The 23126-nt window shown below is 37.6% G+C and overlaps 1 protein-coding gene across 1 annotated transcript in view; it reads left to right on the forward strand.

Annotated features, from left to right (window-relative positions):
* LOC120535608 (WT1 interacting protein) overlaps window positions 1-23126 on the forward strand; it is a 184757-nt gene that overhangs the window by 28494 nt on the left and 133137 nt on the right. The gene's annotated exons all lie outside the window — the stretch shown is intronic.

Here is a 23126-nt window from a genome sequence, read left to right on the forward strand (position 1 = left end):
TTAATTATAATTAAGACCTTTTATGTCAAGAATGCCATCCAAAAAATCATTAAATGTGTAAAAACTCTAAATTTTGAGAAAGTTAAATTAGGTTTCCATTGTAAATTTAATTTTTTTCATTGTGGCCTCCACTTCCAATTCCACCATTGTGGAGATGTCCACAAATTTTGTGCAGTTCCTCAGAACTGTTCATAATCCACATCAATTTAAGGAGAATTAGGTTAATTTCAGTATTCCTCCATCTTGTCCTTGTTTCTTTTGTTTTAAATTTATAGTTGAGATAATTTTTCTTTTTTTAAATATGTGATCATTGATGTTGTGCCTGCTGGTGTAGTAGTTCAGTTTAATCAACAAAACATTGTAACAGTAACACTTGTGCTTAGAAGAATTAGCTCATCCTGAGTAAACTTCACATCCCCTTATGTGGTGACTGCTTTTAGTTGCCTGCTAGTGTAAGGATTTGATCTGATGGCTATCGGTAGCGTCCTGTTGTGGTGAGCTGGTACTTCTGCCAGCAATGGGCCTCTGACGGCACTTACATAGGCAGTGTGTAGTGAGGCGGGGGCCTGTGTACTCATTTGTGAGGGAGACTGCTGTTTGTTGATTCAGTTGATTGAGTTACCAGAGGCATTGAGCCAGTGTCCACTGGCGAAGGCCTTTGTTTGGCCGCAGAGTTCCTGAAAAATCATTGTGCGCTGAACAATCTTGTGACTCATTAGGGAGCACCGAAAGAAAACCCTTCTTTGAGGCTCCAGTTTCTTTTGGATTAATTCTCATTCCTTGTTACTTGCTAACTTTCGAGGTTCATATACATTCTTGGGGGGAGGGCAGGCGGTTTGCGTCATTCCATTTAATGTTTTGTGCTCTTAAATACTAAACAACATACTTACTAAAAAATATGCAAATCCGCTGCCTGGCCTGGAGAATTTCATAGAGGGGACTGCCTTTCAACAATGTCCTAGAAACTTAGAAGGAAGTTTTAGAGGTGCAAAAAAGTTAAAACTGTAAAAGGAGCTACATTATTTGCCAGTCATGGCCTTGAAAAAAGAAATCTGCAATGTTTAACTGGAGATGGTGGGAAGGGGGGTGTGTCAGCATCAGCATTTTATAATGAAGTCAAGGAAATGAAACATGAGAGCTTTCAGGACTAACCCTGTATTCAAATCTCTAATTTTGAGGTGCCCAGGCTTGGTTCTGGAGGGATGCACTGGTTACACATTTCCTTTCGGTCAGTTTCCCAATCTTATTCTCTGGTGTTTGCTTAACTTTTTATTTTATCTGATGGCTCACCCTTGCTCTCTTTCTGTAATCTTGGAAACTTTTAATCCTTTCTGAGTTTTATATTGATGCTTTTTCCTTCCACAGTTTTAAGTATACAATAGTCTATTTTTGCTTGCTAGCAATTTAATTGATTACTTAGAATGTATAAAAGTTTAATAGTTTTTTCGTACCTGGCAAGGGGTAGCATGGAGGTCATCAGCTAACTTAGTATCCTTTTCACCTTTACAGTGCATCCTGAAAGTATTCTCAGCGCATCATTTTTTCCACATTTTGTTATGTTACAGCCTTATTCCAAAATGGATTAAATTCATTTTTTCCTTAGAATTCTACACACAACACCTCATAATGACAACGTGAAAAAAGTTTACTTGAGATTTTTACAAATTTATTAAAAATAAAAAAACTGAGAAAGTATTCACAGCCTTTGCCATGAAGCTCAAAATTGAGCTCAGGTGCATCCTGTTTCCCCTCATCATCCTTGAGATGTTTCTGCAGCTTAATTGGAGTCCACCTGTGGTAAATTCAGTAGATTGGACATGACTTGGAAAGGCACACACCTGTCTATATAAGGTCCCACAGTTGAGAGTTCATGTCAGAGCACAAACCAAGCATGAAGTCAAAGGAATTGTCTGTAGACCTCCGAGACAGGATTGTCTCGAGGCACAAATCTGGGGAAGGTTACAGAACAATTTCTGCTGCTTTGAAGGTCCCAATGAGCACAGTGGCCTTCATCATCCGTAAGTGGAAGAAGTTCGAAACCACCAGGACTCTTCCTAGAGCTGGCCAGCCATCTAAACTGAGCGATCGGGGGAGAAGGGCCTTAGTCAGGGAGGTGACCAAGAACCTGATGGTCACTCTGTCAGAGCTCCAGAGGTCCTCTGTGGAGTGAGGAGAACCTTTCAGAAGGACAACCATCTCTGCAGCAATCCACCAATCAGGCCTGTATAGTAGAGTGGCCAGACGGAAGCCACTCCTTAGTAAAAGGCACATGGCGGCCCGCCTGGAGTTTGCTAAAAGGCACCTGAAGGGCTCTCAGACCATGAGAAACAAAATTCTCTGGTCTGATGAGACAAAGATTGAACTTTTTGGTGTGAATGCTAGGTGTCACATTTGGAGGAAACCAGGTACCGCTCATCACCAGGCCAATACCATCCCTACAGTGAAGCATGGTGGTGGCAGCATCATGCTGTGGGGATGTTTTTCAGTGGCAGGAACTGGGAGACTAGTCAGGATGAAGGGAAAGATGACTGCAGCAATGTACAGAGACATCCTGGATGAAAACCTGCTCCAGAGCGCTCTTGACCTCAGATTGGGGCGACGATTCATCTTTCAGCAGGACAACAAACCTAAGCACACAGCCAAGATATCAAAGGAGTGGCTTCAGGACAACTCTGTGAATTTCCTTGAGTGGCCCAGCCAGAGGCCAGACTTGAATCTGATTGAACATCTCTGGAGAGATCTTAAAATAGCTGTGCACCGACGCTTCCCACCCAACCTGATGGAGCTTGAGAGGTGCTGCAAAGAGGAATGGGTGAAACTGGCCATGGATAGGTGTGCCAAACTTGTGGCATCCTATTCAAAAAGACTTGAGGCTGTAATTGCTGCCAAAGGTGCATCGACAAAGTATTGAGCAAAGGCTGTGAATACTTATGTACATGTGATTTCTCAGTTTTTTTATTTTTAATAAATTTGCAAAAACCTCAAGTAAACTTTTTTCACGTTGTCATTATGGGGTGATGTGTGTAGAATTCTGAAGAAAAAAATGAATTTAATCCATTTTGGAATAAGGCTGTAACATAACAAAATGTGGAAAAAGTGATGCGCTGTGAATACTTTCCGGATGCACTGTATGTATGTGTGTTTATTTAATACCTCAAATATAATAATTAGGAAGAGCAAAATGCTGCATGTCATGGATCCAGTGTCCTGAATTCAAGTCCCCCAGTTGCTGTCTGTGCAGTTTACTCTTCCTGTGTCTGCAATGCACTTTTGTGGCTAGACTGACAACCTATTTAAGACTGTTTCCTGCCTTGTGCTTGATAGTGCCAATATAGTCTCTGATCACACCCCCACCTTTAGGTGGCTTCTGCAGGTTTACAGATAGATTAAAATAATTCTTCAGTCAGCCCACATTTTTCTTACCTTCATGATTCACTAAGAGATCTTAAAATATTCACTGACAGGAATTTCTGATATAACAGAATTATAATGGGGTCATCATTTCACATATCAATGGATTCTGTTAACCACATGATGTGGTTTCTAATAAAAGGACTGGAGAAGCCAATTCACTGTGACCTTCTGAAAGAAATGTCTGTTTGTTACTCACTGCACCAACAGTCTGACTCTGTAACTCCCCATCATTAGGAAATCTAAGGAGTTTGAGTGGGGACCCTGCTTATGTATGTTTGTTTTTTGCAAGACCTGCTGATAGATTACATAATTATACTGAAGTTTTAAAGTTGTTGTTTTTTTTTTGTTTTTTTCTTCAGACGTCACGTAAAAGAAGTTAACCTTACAGTGGTGAGGATCTAAAAATTATATGACCAACTCCTTTTCAAATATATGAAGTTAGGTTAGGTGCATTGCAGTTGTGTTTAGTATGTATGCAGAGTTGTTTTCATTTGCTATGTAGTCCATTCATTATTATTGTTTTTATACCACTTGATTTAATGTGCCACTAGTAGGGGTCAGTATGGGCAGAAGTACATATCGCGCTATAATTAGAAGTAGAATTAAAAGTGGCTTTGGTGGATACCAGTATAATGTATTTGTATATTCAGACTGGCATTTTTTTTCTTTTTTTTTTTTTTTTTTTACATACAAAAAACAAATACCAAATGTGTTAACAATCATTTGTGCACACAGGCATGTCTCTGATACTTTTAAAATGCTTGTCAACACTCTGTTACTCAAATGATTCTAATGACTTGTCTTGTTTGAACTAATGAAACTATAGCTTTGTTCTCTTTAACTCATTCACACTGCTGTACAGCAAAAAGCAAGCAGGCTATGGCTCTTCATATCCTATTTCCCCATCTTATCTTACCAATTTTAAACATACATATATTGTCCATCCCACTTAATCGAATGTAGAGTTGCAGGGGGCCAGAGCAGGCATTGACTCACTAAAGCAGGTTGGGCCACACATCACAGTAGTATTCTTAAAGTGTCAGCTTCGAGAATGTGTTTTAAATTTTAAATATGTTTGTAGTTTTCCTCTAATTTTTTCTAAATCCATACCACCGGTAGAAATTAAGATGGCAAACTGGATCAACTGGTTTATCACCCACTCTTATGTCTTATAATACCTATGCATTTCTCCCATTTTTCATATCAAATTGAATTTTATTAAAGGGGCATTAAAACACTGTGATGGATCACGGGTGTACTTGGCTCCTCTCCCATCTTGATGGAAGGGCCCTCCAATTGTCAGAAAACATATGAAAAATAATAAGAATAATGAAAGATGTATTACCATGATTGTTTTTGGCCATTTCTAGAACATTACCCAATTGCTTTCCCATGGCTTTGGAGCTGTAAGTACGAATCACCTTAACCTGTGTGACCATAATTTGGTGCTTGACTGTATTTAATTTTTGGGTGGAGTATTTAATACAGTATTGCACTTGTATATGGCTATGACAGAGTGGGTTGGCTCCATGTTCCTGTTACACCCGGGAGTTTCTCAAACCCACCTCCATCACATTTGGTGACAGCAGTGGGAAGAGCCATGGCAGTGAGGAACAAAGACTAGAGAAATGGCAAGAAGGATAGGTGCTTGACTTTTAAGGAGCCCACAGATTAAAGCCAGAGGAGGACATTTTAGTATCTGATTGATCATTTTAATACTATTTTAAAGTTCTTGTTCTTTTAATGTCCTGTTTTTTTACAAAGGGGTCTTTGGTTTGTTTTACGGAAGGGTTTGTTTTTAGTTGTTTTATTATTGTTTTTAGTGCAGTTCAGGGCCACGCCACAGACATGGGCCACCAGTCTCATTGGGTTGAGAGAACGTTAGAGCCTTCCTGTGCATCTTGGGCCTTGTGGAGAGGGGTGTTTAAGTGTTCTGTGGTGCTGTGCGAATTAAAAAATAATAATAATAATCAGGCCCAAAAAGTGTTGGGTCCTATTGAGTGTGAGTTTGTTTTACTCTGTGGTTAATTGAGGTGCTAGCTGACTGCACCGCTCATGTGTGCAGAGGTAAGCAGATCAGTCCGTTGTCTCAACGGTGCCAGGGAGGAAGCAGGTCATCGCATCTGTGCCCAATTAGAGAGGTAGTATAAGAAAAGCCTGCATGGTAGAGAGGGGGAAGACAGAAAAAGAAAGAACAGAAACAGAGCTCTGAGAACAGCATTGGGTGAAGAGGCCGGACGAGCCAGCCAGCTAATGTGGGAGAGACAGCATGGACCTAAGCCCCACAAAAGATCTCTGCTCTTGTGGAGGCTCGTCCCCAGTGAATATTTGTCTAGAAGGAGGTGTGATTATGGTGGGGTCCTCCCCAGTGATCCTAGGCATGCAAGGGGAATGAAAAGAATGATGGGAGGACAATTGATTCTGCGCAGCTTGGCCAATGTCGCTCAAGGCAGCTACGACAGGGGGTTTGGGTGGTAAGGGCCATGGCTGCTGGAGTCTCCGCCGGCTGAGTGAGCAAGGGAGACGAAAAAGGGAGTTGTGGTTGGCTTGTCAGATGGAACATTGACCTGATTACTATGTTCATTTTTATTCTCGTTTTAAATTTTGGATTTTATCTCATGGATCATCACTGTTTTTAATGATTATTTATTTATATTGAACTTGTGAGTACTGCACTTTTGGACACTGTTGGCTTGACTTTGTTTTAATAATAACACATCCATTTTACACCTACCTCTTGCTATGCGTGTCCTCATTTGCCTGGCTCATCTCGGTAACGTTGTCAACGGTTGAGGGGTCAAGAGGGTCCTGGAAGGAACTGGTAGTGTGGAGCCAACCTTTACTGACACAGTTATCACTTCTAGGTGCAGACCCATCAGGTTACTTCCATGGTACCATCATGCACCTTTACAGCTTATTAAAACAAGCCTTCAGTTTAATGTGGAAGAGCTAAGACAGAGAAGTGACATCATAGTACAATTTACAAACTTTGTCCTATGAACACACAAATCAAATGTTTAAGGATTTAAGTGTTAAGGTGGTGGGAAAAGTGCATTAGTCCAACCATTTGCAGTTAAGGAATGGATTAATTTTGCAGATAGGTAAGGGAAGCTTTTTTCATGTTTTTGCCAAAACTTTTAAGGTTTCTTGTTTTGCTTTTGACTCGAGTTCCTATAAACCACTGCATCTGGGATTGCATTGCTGACACCGTGTTGCCACAGATGAAAAACATTTACTTGAAATGGAGTCATATGAGGAGGAGAAATGCCTTGTGGCAGCAGTTTGAATTCTCTGAACTATTATGCCCACTTGATTCTTGCTAATGCCAGATAACAACAAAGAATAAAGGAATTGTTCTTATCTACGTGTGAAAAATGCAGAAGGGTAAATGTTAACTTATCACAAATAAACCCTTTGTGTTTCTTTTAAGGCTTTGTTTATCCGTTTCTGTAATTATGCTTGACAAAAAACCTTTATACCAAAAACTTTAGCAGGCCTGTCTGCTTTTCTTTGAAATGTTTAGAGTCTATTGAAAGTAAAAAGTTTATGTACTGTAAACAATTACTTATGCAGTCATTTTAAATATTTTAATTTTGTTTTCTAAGCCAGTATTAATATACATATACTGCTCCTCCCAGTTTACATAAAAAATATTTGACACCACATTTAAATTTGTAAATTAAATACACAGAAGACATTAAGAAAGGTCTCCATGTGTTGGAAGGCATTGATGCTTGTGTACACCATATAGTCTTAGTTAAGTCTAATTATGGATTTTTCTTCTGTGCATAAAAGACAACACATCTATATGGAGGCACATCTTTGATTACTCATATGGCACATGTCAGTATCTGAAGAACATTTTGTCTTATTTAATACTTTAAATTGTTACATTTTTCCTCTGTTCAGGATTTAATTATAGAAATTATGGTTTATTTTATGTAATTTTTCAAGTTATTACTTTCGTCATTTTGTTGTTATACAAATTAAATTTTTTTCATTGGTGCCCTGATTGTTGGTTGTTGGCAACGATGGCTGTTGCCTGTGACTGTGCATGACTTCACCGCTTTAAATGACAGCGATGCATTCATACTGGCATCAGAATTTTGTATGAAGAAAGGTGGGACGTATGAGTTTAGCGCTAGAGTAATACAAGAAGAAATCTAGAGAAACTAATAGGCTTGGTTAGATTGCAGCTTTTCTTTGTTAAAGAATTATGAATGACCTATTAGTTTTCACAAAAGACTTTTTTGATCACTTTTAACAAGTACCTCATGTTTGTCTGTGTACAATGATGATTTTGACATACCATGAAAAAAGTCTTAACTACATAAATTAAAAAAAAACATGCACCACATCAGCTAAAAAAAGGCTGATTGGTACAACATGATAGAACTTTCTTCCACAATGCCATTACATATCATTAGCTCTTATTAGATTTGTTCATCCTCTATTACAGATGAATTATCAGGGATTCCTGTAAAGTGTTTGAGCATTTCAAACGTTACTGGTGTGAGTATGTCATGATTATAGACAATGTCATGCTCTAACTTTGATATTCATAGCTACAGGTACAGGAAATTTTTGTTTTACTTAAATTTAAGATACAATATTGTGCCCCATTCATGATAAATCTCTTCATGATATTTAAAGATTTGTAGTCAAGGTGGGAAAATGACCAAAAATAAATATCATAGTGTAAAAATTACTTTGGACAATAAAGATATTTAAAAGATATATAGTACAAAGTTTTTTGTGTACAATAGATAGATGATTTAAATTAAAAGTCAACTTAAAATAGTTAACAGAGAATCAGAAGGTTGCACCAAACCTTCAAATTTATTTAAAACAACTAAATACTCCTAAAAAGGAATACAAACATGAATAAATAAATGTGAAAATAGAAATTCTACTATATTTATGTGTTTACATCTTCATCCTTAACAGTATTTACTCTGATATTCCCAATAAATAGCTTTGTGTGGATTTAGAAAGAATCCAGACTCCATTATTTCCTGCACATTTTTTATTCTGATGTGAATTTATTTTTAAATTTATAAATTTGCCATGTTTGCCCATCAGTAAATCCTCAGTATTCCTTAATGTCACAGTGAAAACATGTTTTCAGAAAGTTCACTAATGTATTAAAATTCAAAACTGACATCTCTCATTAATGAGTATACTGACACTTAATTTAGTACTTTGTAGCTTTGAGTCTTCTTGGTCTCTACAAGCTTTGCGTTCCTGGATTTGGGCAGTTTATCCTATTCTTTCTAGCAGATTCTCTCAAACTCTGTTAGAATAAATGGCAAGTGTCTATGAACTGCCATCTTCAGGTCTCTCTAAAGATGTTCTTTGGGGCTTAACTCTGAGCTCTGGCTGTGCCTCTCAAGGACAGTCAAAAGCTTGTCTCAAAGTCACTTCAGCATTACCTTGTCTGTATGCTTTGGGTTATTGTTGTGCTGAAAGGTGAACTGTTGCTCCAGTATGAGTGTTTATGTGCACTATGGGGAAGGATTTTCTTCCAAGACCAGTTCAATTTTGACAGTTCCCTCTGTCTCTGCCACTGAGAAGCACCAGCCATAATATGATCTTGCCACCACAATGCTTTACCATAGGGATGATATTAGGTAGGTGATGAGCAGTGCTTGCTAATTGCCAGACATAATTCTTGTAGTTCTCCCCAGAGTTTCATTTTTGTCTCATCAGAGTAGAGTCATCCAAATACTGTTTGACAAACTAAAAGTGGGCAGTCATATGCCTTTTATTTCCATCTAGCCATTCCACCATAGATGGAGTGCTACTGAAGTAGTCATTATTCCTACAGGTTCTCCCAACTCAGCAGAGCACTCCTAAAATTCTGTTCAAGTGACCATTGGGTTCTTGGTCACCTTCCTCACTAAGGCCCATTTGCCCAGTTACTCACTTTGGCTGGATGGTCAATTCTAGGTATAGTCCTGGAGGTTTTAAATGTCTTCCATTTCACAATTATTGAGAACACCGAGCTCCTGAGAAGACTCAAAACTTTGAAAATGATTCTATACTCTTTTCCTGATCCATGCCTCACCACAGTTTTATCATAAAGGTCTACAGAGAGTTCCCTTAGACTTCATGGCTTGATATTTGTCTTGACTTGAAGTGAGAATTGTGGGATATTATATACAGAGGTGTGTGTCTTTCTAAACTACACTTCAGTTTGCTACATGTGGACCCCAGTCATGTTCTAGACACATCTCAAGGATATCTAAACCAAACAGGATGCATCTGACCACAATCTGACATGCCAAAGTGTTTTAATTCTTAAATATAACTGAGATTTTTCAATTTTTTATTTTTCATAAATTTGCAAACCTTTCTTAAAGCATTTTTCACTTTGTCATTATAGATTATTGAATGTAGACTGATGGCCAAAAATGCCAAATTTGTCCATTTAAAATTAAATCTACAACACAATAATAGGGCTGGGGCCATTCATAAATTGAATTGGGAATGTGTGATCAATTTAAGTTCACCTCCTGGAATGTGAATTGGAATTAGAATTGCACAAAGCTCAAGAGAAAAAATGAAATGGATTTGAATTTGAATGAAAGGAAACAGAATTTTAATTCCCCAACACTTCCAAAGAAATTCCATTTATCTGATAATTTGTCTTACTTTGTTTAATATTATACTTTAAATATTATAAATAATATGAATCCAAGGTAATATTTCAACTCATTTTCATTTCTACATGAAGAAAGTTTAGATGTCTTATTTGCATCATTCACTCTGTACAATAACTTTGCACAATAATACTGGGTGAAAAAAAACACTCTATTTATATAGCACCTTATCATAGATTTACATGCAACTCAAGGTGCTTTCCAAAGAATAATCAACAAAAACCAAAAAATGATATACTATAGTTACATGGATATTATCACTGATTAATATTTCATTAGTTTATAATAAATGTAAGCATACTGAATAGAGAATCAAACAAGCATTAAAATAAAGAACAGAGAAAACGGCAAAATAAAACCTTATTACAAAACCTGTGGAAAAAGGTGGATCCATGGGTAGAGCTCCGGCTGAAATGTGATATACTCATGCCAACATTAGACTGATTCACAAAATGTTTGAGCAAAGTTTTGGTTTGCCTGAATTTGTTTTTGTGCATTTTTGGGTAGTTTTGATTAACATTTCTCATTGATATTTCTGTTCAGAAAGTGAAGAGGAATGCAACAAGCCCCATTGATCAAATTGAGAGATGAGTGTATTCTCAGAAAACTATAGTAAGGGTCAATTTCAAAAGTCAAAAAAATGCTACTGTACCAAGACTGAAATGCTAAACTGTGAATATTGTCAAAAGGTGAATTGCAAAAAGCCAATAACTAAAGTTGTTTGAGGTTGCAACCTGTAATCTTGGTCACTGCATTGAATGTAGCTTGGGTTTTATAAAGCATTACAGCAGTGATTTGGTGCATTTTGCCCTCTGGAAGTCAAGTATCAAGCAACAGTTCAACACATCTTCTTAACCCAGCCACTAAATTTTAATACTTACAAATAAAGAGGGTGACCCAACAAGGTAAAAAAAAAAAATGGCAATAAAAAATCTACTAATGCTGATCTGCGAAATGCAATTTCAGTGTCACTGGCAAGATATTTAGGCCAATTTTAGGATGAAATTATGAATTGGTTCAGTAAAAGCAAAACGATATAAATGAAAGAAAGTTAGTGAATTTGTTGAAATAACCCATTATTGTATTATATGGTTTGAGGCATCCTGTTTAGGAAGCAAGCAGGACAGTACCAGCTTAAAACTCCTTTACTTAGTAACTTACTATTTTTGTAATTATTAGTATAAGAGTTATGTTCAAAAATTGCAATAATAATTTCATGTTCTATGTTTTAATTTATCTTAATTTCTACATACATATTACTATTTGAATGGTAAATACTAAATGAAATGTTTTTTTTGTTATATATAGTTATATATATTTTAGCCAGGTGAATGAGGCAGGGCAAGTTCTAAACAATTGGGGTTTCAATCGGGCAAAACCCTTGTTTAATTTCAACAAAAAATTTAAATGTTTAAATAAATTATTTACTTGATGGTGCTATATTGTTGAGGCAGTGCCCCCATCACAAAAATCAGTTCAACAAGACTCTCTCTCTTTCTCTCTGTCTCTCACATTGTCAGGTCCAAATGAGGCAGCACCTTCAGGGAGCATCTCCCTTTTGCACTGCGTGGACCAGAAGTCATTGGGCTTCCTTGCTTTTCATTATTTTTTTATTTCAATTCCAGTTCTATTTCTTTGGTTGAATTGGAACCCAATGAGTTTATTAATGAATTTATCCCAACTTTGCAATTAAATGTGCAGAAAATTAATACTTTCTGAATCTACAGTATATGCTCCTTGATGAAACTAAACTATAAAATACCATTATTTCAGGATTATATATAATATAAATATAGATATATATAGATATATAGATATATAGATATAGATATATATAGATAGATATAGATATATATAGATACAGTATATTATATTATATATATAATTGAGAGAGATATAGATTTTTGTCACATCTTCAAAAATAGGCACGGTGCCATAAAAACATGTTCTCTTTCCTTGTTTCCTCTGTTATTGCAAACTGATGACACTGAATATTTTCAGGTGCTCACCCAAAATCTACTAGACATTGTGTGAAAAATTAATGATCACACTCTCAAGCTAATTTTGGTGCTGCCGAGAGGAGCAAGTTGAACTGAAGCTGATACTATGCAATACATAAGTGAATGGTAGTAGGATTTAAAAAAATAGGTTTATGCAGTCCTCTAGACTGAGGAGTGCCAAAGACTTAATCAAACGTAACCCACAAGAGAATTATTATCAGGGAGTATAAAATTATTCAATCACTATCAATATTATGCCAGTGCCTGTCCCTTATTTTACCATTCATTATTTAGAATACACATTTTTACAGTATTTCAAAGATGCTACATCAGTTTAAAAGTTTTGAGCATTTTTTTTTTTTTTGCTTTTGGACATGTTCCCCTTATGTTGCTGTATTCGAAAATGAAGTAAAGTGAATGTTTGATTTTGTGTAATTCTGTTAAATACATTTATTTGGATTGTGCAGATCTTAGACTCACAATACCACCTTCTATTTACTAAACCGAAATCTTTGTGCATATATCATCTGCTCCATATATAACTTAAAATTATAAGAAGACCGAACACTAGTGCTCCCTAAAGGAGAACTGGTTGGCTTCAACTTGTGTACTGCACACACACTACAACGTGTCTGGCAGTGTCCCACTGGAATTAACATCTGTTCACATATTTTACACTGCAAACCTATTCCTGTTTTGCTCTGTTTCACAGCAGAACACTACCATACAGAAGAGAGCAAGCTCATTTTACACTTGTAAACCTGTCTTATTGCATGCAGTTTTCATAGGTAATACATGTTTTCAGTTCTGATAGCTGCAGAGGAAAACAAAATCTTCAGTGTTTATTTACTACTTCGCTCAGTTTAATGTGTGGTAAAATATAAACATGTTGAAAGGCAGAACAGCACTTACAAAGTAAAATGATAAAAAATGAAAGTATTATTACTTTATGCATATTGGAGTCCTGCAAAATCAGAAGACTACACATCTTCCAAATCTAACAGGATAATCCAGCAATACAGCAACCTCCATGTGTCTTTTGGAACTTCTCCTTTTTTTCTTATTTTGTTTTTTATATGCTTATACTGTGGTTTTGCTAGTGACTTTGATAGTGGGAAATAGTCATTGTAAATTTGAGTGAAAACAGGTATGATCATTCTACAGTTGTGAAAATTACAAGTTTCATGGTTAGCATTGTCGGCCTAATGGCAGAATACAGTACTTGTATTATTGTGCTTGGATAGTATGTGTATTCCAGGCAGCTCAAAGGAAATAAAAATAACTTATTTTAGTAATTTTCTTGAATTCTAAGTGTATGTTTGTTTTTTTTTTTGTTTTTTTTTTTTTTGCACTGCTGACTTTTAATTCTGAAAGACATAGTCGTGATTAGACTAGTAAAAAGGGTAGTGCTGGGATGTATGACCAATTCTATATCATTTTATTTTTCAAAATTGTACCAGTTTCACGGTATTCAACGGTATTTTTTCCCATGCATCAGTTAACCACATTTTCCACTGCAATTACTGCAGTAGACTGGCTAAGAATGACCTATTCCACTTTCATGAGAATTGTACATTGTACAAAAAAACATTTTAATGTACGCACAAGTATTAATACAGGTTTGAATGGCTCAATAAAGTGATAGTTTTCAAGGGGGTGGCACTAATGAAGAGAAGGAATCAAGCTGCATGACAGTTGCAGTCAAAATATAGAACCTTTTTATTAAACAAATTTTGCAAAAACTTAAACTATAATTTTGACAACACATTTTCAACCATCCAAAGAGGCATTTAGACTTAGTAAAATATCCAGAGGTGCGTGTCAAAAGTTGTATTGCACTGAACATGTCTTAGAAAAGGAATAAATTGTAAATATTTTTTGTAAACCAAGTACACTTACTGTTAATGTTAACAATCTCTGTCCACTGACACGTTAAAGTAACTTTTTAAACTACTTTACCATCATTAAACTGCATAATATTTAAACCAATAAATAATAACAATAAAATAAATAATAGTGCAACTTTCAGTAATAATACTGTTACTTCAAAACTTCAAGCTCAGGTACATTACACAGTATTCACCAAAATAAAATAAAACAAGTGCAACTTGGTGATAACATCTTTACCAGCTGAACCGTCATTAAGGCAAATTGCATTAATATGAACCTTGCTTAAAGGTAAGTTATATACATGAATAATAAAACTACAACTTGCATATATAATGCTACTGTATTTATGGTATATAGGGTCCGCGACTTCAAAAAAAAAAGGGTCCGTTTTTAAATCCAGTTTGCCATGTCCGTCTCCGTGGGCGCGATTGCACGACTGCGGGGAGTTGATGAGGTGATTGGGGTGAGTCGCACCCGATCGTTCTCAATTGCTTCATCGGCTTACTGCGGCTTGTGAATAAGGCGCTGCGCCCACAGAGACGGCGACGACGGAGATGGGCCGGCAGGATAGTGGGAAGGAAAAAAAGAAAACAACACAATGAGGTTGAAGAAGGGAAAAGGCAGTCATGGGAGACGATCCAGACACCAGAAAGAAGGCAGCACAAGCTGGGGCTCTGTGAGGGAGCACAGGCTGAGGTGATCTAGGGGCTGGTTCACCCCACTGACTAAGCGTGTAGAGTGGGGTGAGCGAAATATAAGACCTCCCAATGGATCTGAGGAGCGACTGAGTGAGCGCGAAGGAAGGCGGGAGGTTTGCCGACCTCTGACGGTCTGGTTGCGCAGTGTGGTGGCAGCCAAGACAGGGGTTGGCAGAAATGAGTTTGTGCTGCAAAAGCTCCGCCAGCAACGCCAATGAAGGGTGAGCCGTGGAGACAGAAGGTGGTGTGGTGCAATCGGGCGAGGAGAGAGACTGCATTTTAACCTCTATTTTAACGGATTTATTTATTATGAATTTTATCCCCACGTTTCACTGGTTTTATGTATTTGCTATTTATTTGGGTACTGTATTTTTCTGAACACTGCACAACTGACACATTGGTTTTACTTTTGACTGTTTTTAACAAAAGCACTTGAGCACTTTCCACCATCCCCAGGCTTCAATGAGATTTCTCAGCTCACCTTGGTCATAACTATCGACGGTGTCGGTTCAACAGACATGTGGGAAGAGGGAGTCTGTAGGGGCCCGGCATTGTCATACTATTACACAGTAACCAGGTACATTACACAGTATTGAAAAAAAAAAAATAAAACAAGTACAATTTGGCTTGCAGTATTATCCAGTATTATCCAGTAGTATAGAAATAGTATTCACACATTTGAACATAATGGTCCACATCCGACCTGAAGAAACCAAGGTATCTTCAGACAACAGACACGGTACCTGTTTTCGTCAAAAGTTCTTCTGTGTCATCATGTTCAACTTTATCTTCTGCTACAGCTTTTGTTTCGGAATGTTCACTGTCCATTTTCACCGCTCAATACCTCTGTCACTCGATAACCTTCACTAATACATGTACTCCGTTGCGTGCGTGTTTATTGGTGCAGTACTAGAAAAAGGTCCCCCTTTAAACAGTTTCCCGCTGTGCCATGTTCCGAACATTGTTTAGGCTATTTAAACCGGTGTTCTGGTATAAAAAAATCCATATCATAACAAAAATAAAAAATGTGTTTTGGTATAAACCGGTATACCGCCCAGCATTAAAAACTGGTAATCTCTTGCACTTCCACAAACAGTTTCGGCTCCTTAAAAATATTAGTCTAGCTGGCTTCTTTGGCCAGGTATGGATCAACTGTGCCCTCTTGATCTGATCTGTGACCTGAAGCCAACTGGTTAAAGGTGATATGTCAGATCACAACAATAAATGGGACGTTCCTTGGTTGACAAAAAAGCCAGGTGAACCGAAACAAGATTTGTGTACATGACAACGAGGCCATGATATGCTTGGCATTGTTAATGGCACAAAGGTACACTTCTGATTATATTCTTATTCAAATGAGTGGTGGATGAACACGGTTTATCGTAAAGATTGGGTGACTTGACATGCAGCCATAATGAACTGGCAATTAGTCACTAGGCTTCAATGTGCACAGCTGAAAAAAATATTCCCTTTCACACTTTTATTCTCAGTTTGCTCTTTGCAGATTTATTAAATCATTCATTTTTTTGCCATTCTGTAAAGTGCATGGCATTATAATGTATTCTAATAGTTGACATATTAAAACTTTTTTTTCTTCACAACTGATACTTAAATAAAGTGTGTATTTGTGTTTCCTTATTAATATATAGTATACTGTAGCTACCTGCAAATTTGGTCCAGGCCTCGGCTAATACCCCTTTTTTTGTAACTGACAACCATGGCAAAAGCCATTATAGACAGATAAAGAAATAAATACATACATATGTACACCTTTCAAGATGTTTTTTGTTACGTGTATAGTGGTAGGATGTTCTAGAGGTCCAATGACTTGCAATTCCTGAAGTATTCATTCTGTAACACTCTCTTTTTATTATCAGTTTTGATTTATATATCCATTATCAAATTAACTTAATCAAGTTTACAGTCATAATATATAAAGTATTTTTATTGCAGCATTATTATTATTGCAAATTTAGAATTTACATCAGTATGTAACATTTTGTTTACAGAAACTTCCATAGTGTAACACAGCAATGTGCAAGAAAGCTGAACATTTTTTTTATGGCCACTAAGATTTTTTTTCCCAATTAAAACATTCATATTTCCTTCCTCCTGTTACACTTGTGTGGGGTCTATGAAGTAAAAGTAAATGAGCAGTAAATATGGACCACATTTGCTGTGTAGTGTGATGCAAGCCTTTATGGGTTTAGTCTTAAATAGGAACGTCAAAGGGAAGAGGCTGATGGGCTCTTAAACTGTTAGATCCATTCTTAGTGTGTCATGATTTGCCTTCTAGGTTGTAAAATGGAATAAACAGACTGTGACACTGTGCAGGGTTATAAAAACCTTTTTCATTTTCATTCATTCCTCCTTTAAAATTGACAGGAAAGAGGAACGCTAAACATTTCATATTTTGCTTTTTTTTATTTAATTTTTTATTTTTTTGGAGAAATATATTGCTGTCACCAAAATCCCCTGGCCATCTACTGCTATTTTTCACACAGTATGTAATTTGAGAGCTTCACTCTATGCCTTCCTGAATAGTGATGTTTCTAAATTTGGGGATACTTGGCATTATTCCACTGCTTCCAGATGTTCTTAAAAGTTCTATCATGAGGGTACAAGGAGCATGTTATAAGTTTCTGATTAGCGGGGACAGGCATATAGATACAAGAACAAATCAAAAGTCAAGGAATGGGTGCAAGTAGTCAAAATGTGAACATGTGCATGATTTTAACATTGTCAGTGATAATGTGATCCAATAGAAGAGTGGCCTGTCTGATTATTCTTATTGCTACATCTTTTGCCTTCTCTGCTTTTTTTATTGATAGTGAGGCAAGTTTACAAGATACTTGCTCTTAGCAGTTAAAAATCCAATTTTTCAGTCATGTGCTTGGCACAAAGATGGAAACACCACAGAGCATGAAAACACTGATATTTCCTGCTAACACCAGACATGGTGTGCTGTATAATGTGCTAATGTCTGTTCCACTGTGAGAAGTGGGGAAGTAGGGGAGGGAACAACAAAGAGCACAGATCAGACCTCCTGCTTCATAGATCATGAACATTTTTCCATTAGGCTTTTGGACAAATTAATAGTATGTATGAAAGACATATGGTAGAGGATAAAATACCACAGTTGTATACATATAGTACTCCCTTCCTGCTCCTATCACAGACCTGTTATTACTTAATCTCAGTTGATTTAATGATACTTTTTACTCGATATTAACTTTAAACAAGGCTTTGTAACTGAGATTGACTCATTGCTTGATGAACTGGAAACCAGATGCTTAGTTAGGTTCCTTAAATGCTTAGCATTCTTGAGTCTGGTTTATCTGAAGCAGCCCACGTGTGGGTGTGCAGCCGTGCTTTTATATCCACTTCACTTTGACAATTATTAAAGACAAAACAGTGGTCTGACAGATAAAACTTGAAGAGAATTTACTTCTCTATACATTCTCACTTCCTGTTTTGTGACTGCTTACAATCAGAAAAAGGGAATCAGAGTACCATGGGCTCTGGAGCAGTCTGTATTTGATATCACTCACTCAGACCAAGCTAACTTGGCAAGTCCTTGTTAACCTTCCATCTTGTTTTAAGAAGAACTGGAGCTGTCAAACTACAGGAGGTTACAACCTGAGTTGTCAGAAAGTGGATTATTATATGAAAGCCATCCATCCATCCATTTTCTAACCCGCTGAATCCGAATACAGGGTCACGGGGGTCTGCTGGAGCCAATCCCAGCCAACACAGGGCACAAGGCAGGAACCAATCCTGGGCAGAGTGGCAACCCACCGCAGGACACACACAAACACACCCACACACCAAGCACACACTAGGGCCAATTTAGAATCGCCAATCCACCTAACCTGCATGTCTTTGGATTGTGGGAGGAAACCGGAGCGCCCGGAGGAAACCCACGCGACACGGGAGAACATGCAAACTCCACGCAGGGAGGACCCGGGAAGCGAACCCAGGTCTCCTAACTGCGAGGCAGCAGCGCTATCACTGCGCCACCGTGCCGCCCATATGAAAGCCAGTTCAGAATATTATGCTTTATATTCTTTGCTGTTGTGTGACAAAACCAGAACAAACTGTTCTATTACAATACAAACCGAAAACATAACGTTTGCACTGGTGGTTTTTACCTTTTTTTTTTGTCCACTTTTTGGTCTCACTGTTAAGTATCAGGAACAGTACCATTCTTATCAGAGTGACTTACTTTATTTTTTTGTATTAAAATATTGTTGGAATTGCAACTTAAACACAGCAAGTGGTTGCACAAGTAAGACTATTTAACAGCAGCTCTGATCAGTTTTGGCAAATACCATTTGGTGGTAAAATACAACACAAACTGCATGTCTCTGGAGGGTTTTAATGCACCAAGCGAAGTAATAAAATAAATGAAGGATAATTTAAGTCCTCACTTTTGTAAGTTAATTTTCTACTTAAGATTTCCCTCACATTCTGACAAAATTCTTCCAAATTTAGAAAGATTTGTTAGTTTGAATGTTTATGTTTGTAAGATTCTAGCGCTACATTTAGATGTGTGCTGAGGCAGCCCTATTGTGTAAGTGCTTCACAAATACTGATGCAGGTTGGAAAACAAAATCAACAATAAATATAGCATTACCAAAATGGGAAGTTTTAAAAAGTAAAATGTACTTCTGAAGGATGGGGGAGGCACGATTTACCAGAAAATATGTTGAATGTATACATTGTATAATTTGAAATAATCTTGTACTTCTTCAAATATTTTGCAAGTTATAACATTTTCATAATATTTTTAACATATCTGTTAATGAATTCTCAGTAAAATTTTCACAGCATGCATTTTTTTTCATGTATAGATAATTTTAAGAATGTAAATCTTTGTCAATAAGGGAGTCAAATATGCATGTATAGAGGAACATAGAGAATACGCGTGTGCATTTTAAACTGATAGTTGAAAAACACAGCTTTAAGTCGAATTTTAGCTCATTCCTGTAGATTTCTACATTGTAAAATGCTAACATTGAGCTTGGGCCTTAACAATACTCTTTGCTACCTTGCATTTCCCATCAAAGTCAACATAAGGATCTTGATTCAAGAAGAAATTTCATGCAGTGTTATTGAAAGAGAAAGCTTTCTTTTGGAGATTAAATGTTTCTTTGGCTAAGGAAAAACACATCTATATTTTTAGCTTTTTATAGTGTCTCAAGATTCAGTAGCATTCTGTAATAGGGTTATATGTCACTGCCAAAAGAGATCCTACTCTGCTGGGCCCTTGAGCAAGGCCCTTAACCTGCAATTGCTCCAGGGGCGCTGTACAATGGCTGACCCTGCTCTCTGACCCCAAGGGGTATGCGAAAACTAACAAATTCCTAATACAAGAAATTGTATAAGGCTAAAAAAAACAAAAAAAACACACATGCAAGATGCTAGTATATGGACATATGTGTCCAGCTGGCATTTTATCTTTTCCCCCTTTTGAAAACTTTAAACAAAAACTAAGTCTGGTTTTTCAATGTTTCTTTTTGTTAGTGCACAATGTCAGTGATGACATGTCAAACCGACCTGATGGTTGTGAACTAATTATTTTTACAATTCCAAAGCACTTTACTGTTAACACACTATTCTCAACAAGGTAAGTGATCAGGGTGACCAGGTGACCTAATGTTGAATTTAAGCTCTAAACAATTGATTTCCAGTCTGTATCCTTAGCTACTAGGACACACAATCAACCTTTTAGCACAAATTCCAAATTATGTTTTGTTTGGGGTTGCCTGCAATTTTTATTCAATCAGTACTAAAATTTTGGAATGACATGAGACTCTGTACTTCAGTGAATGATTACTTGTGCCAGTGATCCTGCCAGATGTCTGTCTTAACTAGTTTTGTTCTTATAGATCCAGTGAAAAAGTTTAACCATTAGGTCTGGGCTGAAGGTACTTGTCTGCATACTCTTCCTATTTGCATCTTGCTGTAGAAATTCAGAGCTAAGAGGAGGCTGATGTGTGTACAGCATTACAGCCTTAGTCGCCTACCTCATGTGTGTTTACATTAGCCAACCAGAAAACCATGAAGACTCTCAGAATGCTTAGATTAGAGGCCAGAAGGTCATGGAAGGAGAACACAGTAATCTTCTAGGTTAATAAATAAACACTGTCAATGTGCTTAAGTGCTCCTCCAGATATGCAAAAGATATTTTGAGCATAGATCTTTTAAGAGTAAGAGTAGAGAATTTTGAAATGCAGTGGCTGCATTTATCCTTACTGTTTTCCATACCCATTTTTGTCTCGGACGTCTGGAGGCTATCTTCACAGTTACAGTGATTCTTACTAAATACTGCTGATTTGTTGTATGTTTTTGAAGAGTGCTGCCAGTTCTTAAAGCTGTCACAAAGCCAGTTTCTTTGGAAGGTGATGGTTATATGCTTACATCTTGAAAGGACATTTTCAAAGTACACAAATTTTACAAGAAGAATTGACTTTTGATTTTACTCATTTGCTGCTTGTGCACAGCATTAGCCAGTTGATTATTAAAATTAGTATTCGTCCATATTGTTAATTTTGCTCTGACGATTTCTTTTTCCTTCCACAAACATGTAATGATTTTCTGAATGGTGACATTTAATTAGTGTATTGTTAATGTGTTTATGGTACAATTGCACCCCGCAAAAGACTGGATTGTACTGTAACCATAATTCTGTAAACTTTTACATGTGGTTATCTAGTCTTATTATGGCTGCTTATGCACTTTGGTTATATTATGAAGATTCAGAGTCAAGCAGGTCTGAGGTGTATCCCAGCTTCCAGGAACATCTGAAAGGGCTCCACAAATTGTAATTTCCGTCACACATACGTGCAAATATAAATACTTAAATGTTTATATATTTTAATAAAGCAGCACACCAAATTATTATTTTTTTTAATTTAAGACGACATTTAAAGCTAGCAGGAGAGAAGAATCATTATTCTAAACTTGAGGTATGTCTGTCCGACACTGACTATGTCATATGTACTCAGCTGCAAGCTAAAGCTTACTGTGGAATGCAATATAAATAAAGTAACGTAAAAAAATTAGCTGGTGGAAAAATGGTTTAGTATAAACAGAGAGAGGGAAAAGTTCTAAAAATAATAGTGCAGGTGCAAGAAAAGACAGAAGAAGAGGGAAGATGCAAATGTGGCACTTGAAGGGTGTTTGGAACAGTTTGCTGTAAAAAGGATTAAGGGAGAAACAGTTACTGGTGGAGTGGCTCAACTAAAGCATGTTAACAAATGCACATAGGAAAAGTGACTGTGCTACAAATCCTTTCATGTTTAAGATATTGGCCCCATTTTTGCCAGGTACAGATCAAATTCCATTATAACGAACTCCCAGGGAAGTAAAAAATATTTCGTTATAACGAAAATTTCGTTGTAATGAGATTCTGTATTTGTTACTATAGTGCTTTCTTTAACTTGCGCCCAGGTGTTTGCAATCATTTCAGTAGCTTCTTTTGTGTTCATTTTAATCTCATCCTGCCTACAAGTTATGCTGACGAGAATTTTTCTCTGCGTTTCCTTGCTATAATACACTTTCCCGAAAGCGATTGCAGCTTCTGTGGAAGATTGTTTGTCTGTTGCTGGGGCAGGGCAAAATCAGGCTCATAGCGCTTGCAGTGAAGTGACACAGAAGCAAATCATAAAAGATCGGGGTCGCGCTATAAGTCCCTGTCTTGCACCATAAAACACGAGGCTGAGTCTCAGGGATGCAGTGAAACACATGAAGGCACTAATAGCATTTGTAGCAATCGCACTGTCCAGCATCACCTTAGTGCTACTCCTAAATGCTGCCAGTATATACAACAGTCCCCCAACACACCTCCACCTTCACCATACCTCACAACCCCAATCCTACTTCACCATACTCCATGACACCAATCCCACTTCACTTGGTCCTGTGACACAGTTACCGCTTAGGACCCTGCCATGCCTTGAGCCTGAGCTCCTGGCCAGAGCTCCAGCATATTGCAAGGCACAGTTTGCACTGCATGTGGAGAGTGTGCATGTTATTCCAATTTCTGCGTGGTGTGAACGCTGGCCCCGGCACAGACAGACGGACAGCATGTTTTCACCCATCACACCGTTTATTTACACTATATACAATATTTACAATGTCCAAAGTCACGTGCACTCACACCCCAGTGCCTCTGCACCGATTTCCCCAAAGTCCAGGGCCCACAGTCTTTGTGCCTTCCTGGCCGCCTCCCGTTCTCTCTCTCCAGTTCAGTCCTGCTACCTCCTGACATCCACCAATGACTGGAGGGAGGCGGCCCCTTTTATGGGAACCCGGATGGGCTCCAGCTGCTTCCCGGCACTTAACGTTGGCCACACCCCTGTGTGGCGGAAGTGCCGGCTGCGCACCCGGAAGCCGTCTGTGTGTCCCCGGTCGTCTTCCCCCCGGCACTTCCTGGTGTGGCGGAAGTGCCGGGCTCC

The sequence above is a fragment of the Polypterus senegalus genome, chromosome 9 (genome assembly GCF_016835505.1).
Source record: "Polypterus senegalus isolate Bchr_013 chromosome 9, ASM1683550v1, whole genome shotgun sequence".
NCBI lineage: Eukaryota > Metazoa > Chordata > Cladistia > Polypteriformes > Polypteridae > Polypterus > Polypterus senegalus.